Here is an 8,847-nt window from a genome sequence, read left to right as displayed (position 1 = left end):
CTACTAAAAAAATAAAAATAAAAATTAGCCGGGCGTGGTGATGCCTGGCTGAGGCACGAGAATCGCTTGAACCTGGGAGGTGGGGATTGCAGTGACCTGAGATTGCACCACTGTATTCCAGCCTGGGCAAGAAGGTAAGACTCTGTCTCAAAACAAACAAACAAACAGCAACAACAACAACAAGATATACACATATATGTGTATATATATGTGTATATATATACGTATATATGTGTATATATATACGTATATATGTGTATATATATACGTATATATGTGTGTATATATACGTATATATATGTGTATTTATGTGTATATATGTGTGTATATATACGTATATAATGTGTATATATGTATATATGTGTATATATATACGTATATATATGTGTATATATATACGTATATATGTGTATATATACGTATATATGTGTATATATACGTATATATGTGTATATATATACGTATATATGTGTATATATACGTATATATGTGTTTATATATATGTGTGTATATATATACACGTATATATATACACATATATACACATATACACATATACACATATACACACATATATATATATATACTGATTGAATAACCTTGTCTAATGTTACTGCTATGGTTTGAATATGGTTTGTCCTCACAACTCACATTGAGGCTTGGCCCTCAATGTGGCAAATGTTGGGAGGTGGTGCCTTTAAGAAGTGATTAAGTCTTTAAGAGGAATTAATACCTTTTTCTGGAGACTGGCTTAATTTAGCAGGAATAGATTAGTTCCCCAAAAATAGGTTGTTATGAAGTGAGGTTGCGTCTTGTGTGTTTTGCCCTTTTGTGAAAGTGCCTAGCTCCCCTTCTGTTACTCCGCTGTGTTTTGTTTGACTCAGCATGAGGCCCTTACTAGAAGCTACCAGATGCAGCTGCCCAAGCTTAAACTTCCCGGCCTATAGTAGGAACTCACTATAAGATCTCACTATAAGATAGTGGGCCAAATACACCTCTTTTGTTTATAAATTATCCAGTCTCAAGTCTTCTGTTATAGCAACACAAATGAACTAAAACAGGTACACATAATTTTTATTAAAAATTTAAAGCCCTTTACATTGTTTGTATAGTGGAAAGTCAGCATGTATTTTTACCTCAATGTTTTGCTAGTGTTTTCTGTATTTCTTAGGGAATAAAGCTAAGTTTAGCAGTGGGAAAAAAAAGATTTTATTCCTTTCCTAAATTCTCACAATGGAAAAAATTAATGCTAAATAACTGTGTGTTTTTAGTTCCAATTATCTGGAAAAATTGTTTTCATTTTCTGCCTCACCTTGATACATTATAAATACTATTTAAGATCAGATCTATTGAGCAGCCAGACCAATATTATTTTTTATGATGTTATCAAAGGGCTTTTTGAGTAAATGTACAGTTCTAATTTGATAAATTAGAAAGCATTAAAGTACTCTTAAACATATTAACTTTTCTTATTAACCTTTATAAATTAATTATCCATAAATTTCCTTAAAAGTAAGATTTCTCTTTTTTTTAATTTCTTTTTTCTTTTTGATACATACTCTAGCTCTGTCACCCAGGTTGGAGTGCAGTGGCGCGATCTCGGCTCGCTGCAACCTCCACCTCCCAGGTTTAAGCAATTCTCCTGCCTCAGCCTCTGGAGTAGCTGGGACTACAGGCCCTGCCACCACGCCCGGCTAATTTTTCTATTTTTAGTAGAGACAGGGTTTTGCCATGTTGGCCGGGCTGGTCACCAACTCCTGACCTCAGGTGAGCCAGCAGCCTCGGCCTCCCAAAGTGCTGGAATTACAGACCTGAGCCACCATGCCTGGCCTAAAAGTAAGATTTCAATATGTGCTGTATCATAGAATAAAAGCTATTAATATTTAAAAGTTAACAACACATTATGTAACACAAAGTTTTCTTTTATTCCCCCCAAATGCATTGTTTTGAATATTTAAGTGTTACCACTGGTGCAATATTCTGAAACCTAATAAACAAGGCCCAGCCACTTCTACCTACACACTTCACAATTTCTTGATCTTCAATAACATTTTCTCAGAAATTTTCCTCTCCCAGTTATGACGAATTTTAAAAATCCAGAAAGACCTCAAAAATGATATCTTTTGAATAATAGTGTATGTATATCACTGTTTAGCAAGTAGCAAAATAATGTAAAGTAAAGTTATAGGATAATTGTGGATTCCCCATCAAGGATTAGGCAGCAAAACAGTTACCAAAATGGGAGATGAATTGATCCAAGTTAGCTACATTGAAAAACTATTTTTTCCGTTTCTTATTTTTTTCCCAATGCAAAAAAAAAATGCATTGCTGCAGATTGAATGTTTATGTCTCCCCAATATTCATTTGTTGAAGCCCTAATCCCCAAACTGATGGACTTAAAGGAGGACTTAGGGAAATAATTAGAGTTAGATTAGGTCATGAGAGTGGGTCCCTCATGATGGGATTAACGTCCTTATAAAAAGAGGAAGAAATAAGACATCAATCTATCGTCCCCATGTTAGGATACAGCAAGAAGGCAGCCTTCTGCAAACCAGGAAGAAGGCCCTCACTACAGATTAAACATGTCAGCACCTTGTTCTTGGACTGCCCTGCTTCCAAAACTGTGAGAAATAAACATTTGTTGTTTTAAGTCACCCAGTCAATGATACTTTGTTATAGCAGGCCAAATAGTCTAAGGCATGCATTTTTATTGGAAAGAATTGAAACGTACAAATACAGATTAGAAATTATAGCTTTAAAAAAAAGCTCTCACCCTCAGGAGATAAAAATGGTTAAAATTAGCTGGTAAATTCTTCAGTGTCCCTTTTATGCATAAATATGTGCATGCTTATTATATAAAGGGGATCATATTATACATGTGATTTTAAATGTAAGTACTGTCATTTAATTTACATTTAATTTATCATTACAAAATGATAGAATGTTAATAACATTTCTCTGTCACTTATTTAAGCCCTCTTCGGTTATTGAAAAATTACATCTCTGTTTTTCATAATTTTACATAAATATACATGTTTATAAATATTTATTCACAGTTGATTTTTCCCCTTACAATTTCTTGAAACAGAATTGCTGGATGAGATGATGCCAATATGTGTAAGCCATTTGATACATAGGCAAAACTGTCTTACAAAAATGTCTTGCGTCTTTACATCCTAATCAGCAGTGTTGGAGAACTTATTTCTCCTCCTACTTTCTTTAGCGCTGAGTATATTATTTAAATGTTGACATCAAAATCAAGTGGCATTTATCCTAGGAATGCAAAGTTGGTTCATTCATAAACCAATCAATGTAATTCATCATATTAACAAATTTTAAAACATATGATCACCTCAGATACAGAGAAAGCATTTGAAAAAAATCCCAAATCTATTCATAATAAAAACTCTAAGCAAACTAAGAATCTCATAAAAGGCTCATATGAGACCATATATATGACATTGCAGCTAGAGATTAAAAACTAAATGATTTCCCCTTAAAATCAAAAGTCAGACAAAAATGTCAACTCTAAACACTTCTATTCAACATTTAGTTGATGTTCTAAATAGTTCAAAATAACAAGAAAAATTAATAAATGCCATTCAGAGTAGACAGCAAATGCAAAACTGTATTTATATACAATATGATTGTCTACATAGAAAATCCTATAGAGTCTAAAAAGGAGACATTAAAACTAATTAGAAACTTTAGCAATTTTGTAGGATCAACATAACACATTAGTCATATTTCTATACACTAGTAATGAACATTGGAAATTGAAATAAAAGTAATTGTACCATTTGCAATAGCCTAAAAAAAAAAAAAAAAAAAGAGAGAAACACTTGTGGATAAATGTAACAAAAGATGTGCCAGACCTGCGGACTGAAAACTTCAAAACATTGCTAAGAAAGAATGATGAAAACCCTAATAAATGGAGAAGTATTTATAGATTGAAAGACCCAATATTGGCCGGGCACGGTGGCTCACGCCTGTAATCCCAGCACTTTGGGAGGCCGAGGTGGGCGGATCACGAGGTCAGGAGATCGAGACCATCCTGGCTAACACGGTGAAACCCTGTCTCTACTAAAAATACAAAAAATTAGCCGGGCGTGGCAGCGGGTGCCTGTAGTCCCAGCTACTCGGGAGGCTGAGGCAGGAGAATGGCGCGAACCCGGGAAGCGGAGTTTGCAGTGAGCCGAGATCACGCCACTGCCCTCTGCCACTGCCCTCCAGCCTGGGCGATAGAGTGAGACTCCGTCTCAAAAAAAAGAAAAAATAAAACAAAAGACCCAAAATTATTAAGAGATCAATTCTCCCCCAAGCAATGAAATAATCAAATGTAAAAGCAAATGAACTTCAATCCTTAATTCACATTGTATATAACACATAATTTGAAAGGGATTCTTGACATAAATATTATAGTTTAAAGAAGAAAAGTTTCCAGAATAAGATATAGGAGAAATAACCAACATGGAGAAACCCTGTCTCTACTAAAAATATGAAATTAGCTGGGCGTGGTGGCACATGCCTGTAATCCCAGCTACTCAGGAAGGCTGAGGCAGAAGAATCGCTTGAACCCGGGAGGCGGAGATTGCGGTGAGCCGAGATCGCGCCACTGCACTTCAGCCTGGGCAACAAGAGAGAAACTCAGTCTCAAAAAAAAGATTAAAAAAAAAAAGATATAGGAGAAATATTTATGACCATTGGTATGGTAAAAATTCTTAATCACGATGTGAAGAACACAACACATACACAAAGTGAAAAGGCAAGTCACAAACCTAGAGAAATTGTTTTTTAAACATATATTTAATGTACATAAAAACCTTTCAATAATCAATAAAAACCTCATAAAAAAAATCAAATAGGCACTCTCAAAAAGACGTACAGGTAGCAAAAAAGCAAAGTGAGTAAAGAAGGGAGAGCAGGAGGGAAGCTGATCAGAGAGGTCACTGGGAACCAAGTACCACAGGACTTATTACGCCATCCTAAGGCTTTCAAGTTTATTCTGAGAAATAGAAAAACTTTGGGGCCAGGCTTGGGGTGGTTCATGCCTGTAATCCCAGCACTTTGGGAGGCCAAGGCGGGTGCATCACAAGGTCAGGAGTTCGAGACCAGCCTGACCAACATGGTGAAACCCTGTCTCTACTAAAAATACAAAAACTAGCCAGGCATGGTGGCGGGCGCCTGTAATCCCAGCTACTCAGGAGGCTGAGGCAGGAGAATCGCTTGAACCCAGGAGGCAGAGGTTGTGGTGGGCCGAGATCATACCACTGCACTCCAGCCTGGATGACAAAGTGAAACTCTGTCAAAAAAAAAAAAAAAAAAAAAAAAAAGAAAGAAGAAAAGAAAGAAAAGAAGGAAGGAAGGAAGGAACGAACTGACTTTGAATTATTGTAGTAGAGGGTGATGGACCTGACACAGATTTCCGCTTTGTTAGGAAAGGAAGAAAGGAAGGAAGGAAGGAAGGAGGGAAGGAAGGAAGGAAGAAAATGACTTTGAATCATTGTAGCAGAGGGTGACGGACCTGAAACAGATTTCCGCTTTGTTAGGAACAGATTATGCAGGGCAGGGGGAGGAGCAGAGAAGCAAGGGTGGAAGTAGGGAGAGCAGTTGGAATTAATGATGGAATCTCAGCAAAAAATTCAGAAATCCCAGAAGGAGATGATAGTGTACCACACCGGGGTGAAAGATGGCTGCATTTTGAATGTATTTAGAAGATCTGTGCAGATGGGCTGAATGCACATTAATGTGGAATGTGGATAAGGTGAAAAGTCAAGATTGAAGACAAGATTTTGAGTCTGGGGAACAGAAAGCTGGAATTAGCATAAAAATGTGTTAATGAATGAGATCCAGGGTTTAGGAGAGAAGATCAGTTTTGTTTTGAACATCTGAAGTTTCAGATATTTATAGACATTGAGCTGAATATGCCAAGTAAGCAGTTGGATATACAAGCCTGAAATTTGTGAAAGACTGAGTTCATAAAATAAATATGTTAATCAATATCATATTGATGTATTTAAAGGCGTAAGTCTGAATGATATCCCCAAGATTGCAAAGAGTACGTCAGTGGTTTTCAGCTGAAGGCAATTGTTTTTCCCCAGGGGACAGCTAGCAATGTCTGAAGACATTTTTGGGTGTCACAGCTGGGGAATGAATTACTAGTGGCATCTAATAGATAGAGGCTATTAGAGACCAGGGATACTGCTGAACATCCTACAATGCACAGGATAGCCCCACATATAAAGAATTGTCTGACCCAAAATGTCAGCAGAGCCATGGTTTAGAAAGCCTGCTTCAAAGGGTTTCTAAGAGAAGAGAACAGAATCAGAGCCTGGGCCCTCAGGTGCACCAATATTAAAGATGGCGGACAGAAGGGGAGAAATTAACAATGGAGGTTAGGAAAGATGACCAGTGAGAAAGAATCACAACCAAGAGAATGTGGAATCCGTGCAGCCATGAGAAGAAATGTACCAAACAACAGGGAGAAATAAAAAGTGTCAAATGCTGCTGCTAGGCCAATTAAAAAGATACTCAAGTAACCACCACTGGGCTTAGCAATGCAGAGGTCACTGGTGACATGAAACAAAGAAGTTTCGGTAGAGCAGTGTGATGTGAAAGCAACTTCTGAATGTTCGGCAACATATGATACATTTTCTGATCTGGTTATTGCCAACCTTTGAATTCAAAATTAAACTAAAAATCATATATGGCTATAACCGTAGCATAGTGAATCAACTACTCTCTGACGTCCTAATCAAATAGGTAATTTTAAGTGGGATGACTTTTTCCTGCTTTATTCCCCCCACTCCCCAGTTTACAACTTGTTAAATCAACTGGAATAAAATTAATATCTACCCAGAGACACAGGACTTTTTACTCAGATGAAGAATATTTTTCAAATAATTCTTTTGATACCAATTTTTTTAATCTTCAAACTTAAAAAAAGACAATCTCAAACAAAATTATACTATATTTTGAATAGATGAACACTAAACTATTTTTTATATATACTTTAAGTTCTAGGGTACATGTGCACAACGTGCAGGTTTGTTACATATGTATACATGTGCCATGTTGGTTAGCCGCACCCATTAACTCGTCGTTTACATTAGTTATTTCTCCTAATGCTATCCCTCCCCCATCCCCTCACACCACGACAGGCTCTGGTGGATGAACACTAAACTTTTTAACTATCAGGATTGTCCATTTTATATCCTTACTTTTAGTGGCTTAAATAAACCTCATTTTCTTTTATGGCAGTACATGTTTCTCACCTCTGTTCACAGAGTTTCTAATCTGTTTCTGATTTAATATGTCTCATAGTTTCTAATATGTCTCTGCTTTAAAGTACTTCCTAAAAATTTTATCCACACTACAGACTACAACTTGTCCATCTGGGAAGACATTATCTAAATACATTTATGATTATAAATTCTCTTTTAGGACCTTTATACTAACCCCGCACCCCGTCATTGGTAAGAAATCATATTTGAGAAAAATGTGGGAAAGCTAGCATTTGATTTGATGGCATTAATCACTGATATACAGACGTGCTAATTATTGACTTCAGCAGAACTTTTAACACAAATACTTTAATGATTTTTTGAAGGGGAAAATGTTGGTTATATACTTTCTGACAAAAAATAGTCAAGCACGGTAGCTCACACCTATAATCCCAGCACTTTGTGAGGCCGTGGCGGGTGGATCACTTGAGGTCAGGAGTTCGAGACCAATCTCGCCAATATGCTGAAACCACATCTCTACTAAAAGAAAAAAAATACAAAAATTAGCCGGGTGTGGTGGCATGTGCCTACGACTCAGGAGACTGAGGCATGAGAATCACTTGAACCCAGGAGAAGGAAGTTGCAGTGAGCCGAGATCGCACCGCTGCACTTCGGCCTGAGCCACAGAGTGAGACTCCATCTCAAAATGAATAAATAAGGAAATAAAATAAAAATAAAAACTGTTTTTTTAAAATTTAGGCAGAACTGTCTTTTGTCAGTATATAGATATATGTGTATCTTCATTGGACTCAGTGGGGACAAAAGTTTTACTTCACCAAGTGCATATAATTTCATATTATCTTTAAATTTTGTCTTCAAATTGTATTATGTTTATAATTCAAGTTTATTTTTTTCAAAGTCAATGTCACAAACAGAATAAATGTTAGGAAAAAAACTTTCATTTTTCTTGATGAAAGAAACATAAAACATATTACCTTTTATTTATTTTATCTGTGTGATGCTTTCCTTAAGAAAGGCATCTGTTAATTAATTTTAACCCATAACCCTGAAACTTAATAATTATAGAAACTAGAGTAGATTCTTTTACTTATGTGTGCTGCAGTTTTCTCACATAAAATGAGGAAAACACACTTATTTCATAGGGTTGGCAAAAGGGAAAATACTAAACTAATTTTAGGCTAAAAGTTTCATAAATTAGGTACACAAAATTAATACCTACTGATTTGGTTTGGCTCTGTGTCCCTGTCCAAATCTCATCTCTAATTGTAATCTCCACATGTCACAGGAGGGACCTGATGGGAGGTGATTGGATCATGGGGGCTCTCCTGATAGTGTTCCCTCATACTGTTCTCGCGATAGTGGGTGAGTTCTCATGGGATCTGATTGTTTTATAAGTGGCGGTCTCCCCTGCTCTTCCCTCTCATTCCTGACGCCATGCGAAGAAGGCCCTTGCTTCCCTTTTGCCTTCTGCCATGCTTGTAAGTTTCTTAAAGGCTCCCCAGCCATGCAGAACTATGAGTCAATTAAACCTCTTTCCTTTATAAATGGCCCAGTCTCGGGTATTTCTTTATAGCAGTGTAAAAATGGACTAATACACGTATTG

Source organism: Pongo abelii, chromosome 16, assembly GCF_028885655.2.
Source record: "Pongo abelii isolate AG06213 chromosome 16, NHGRI_mPonAbe1-v2.0_pri, whole genome shotgun sequence".
NCBI classification, from domain to species: domain Eukaryota; kingdom Metazoa; phylum Chordata; class Mammalia; order Primates; family Hominidae; genus Pongo; species Pongo abelii.
Note: the sequence above shows the minus strand (reverse complement) of the source record.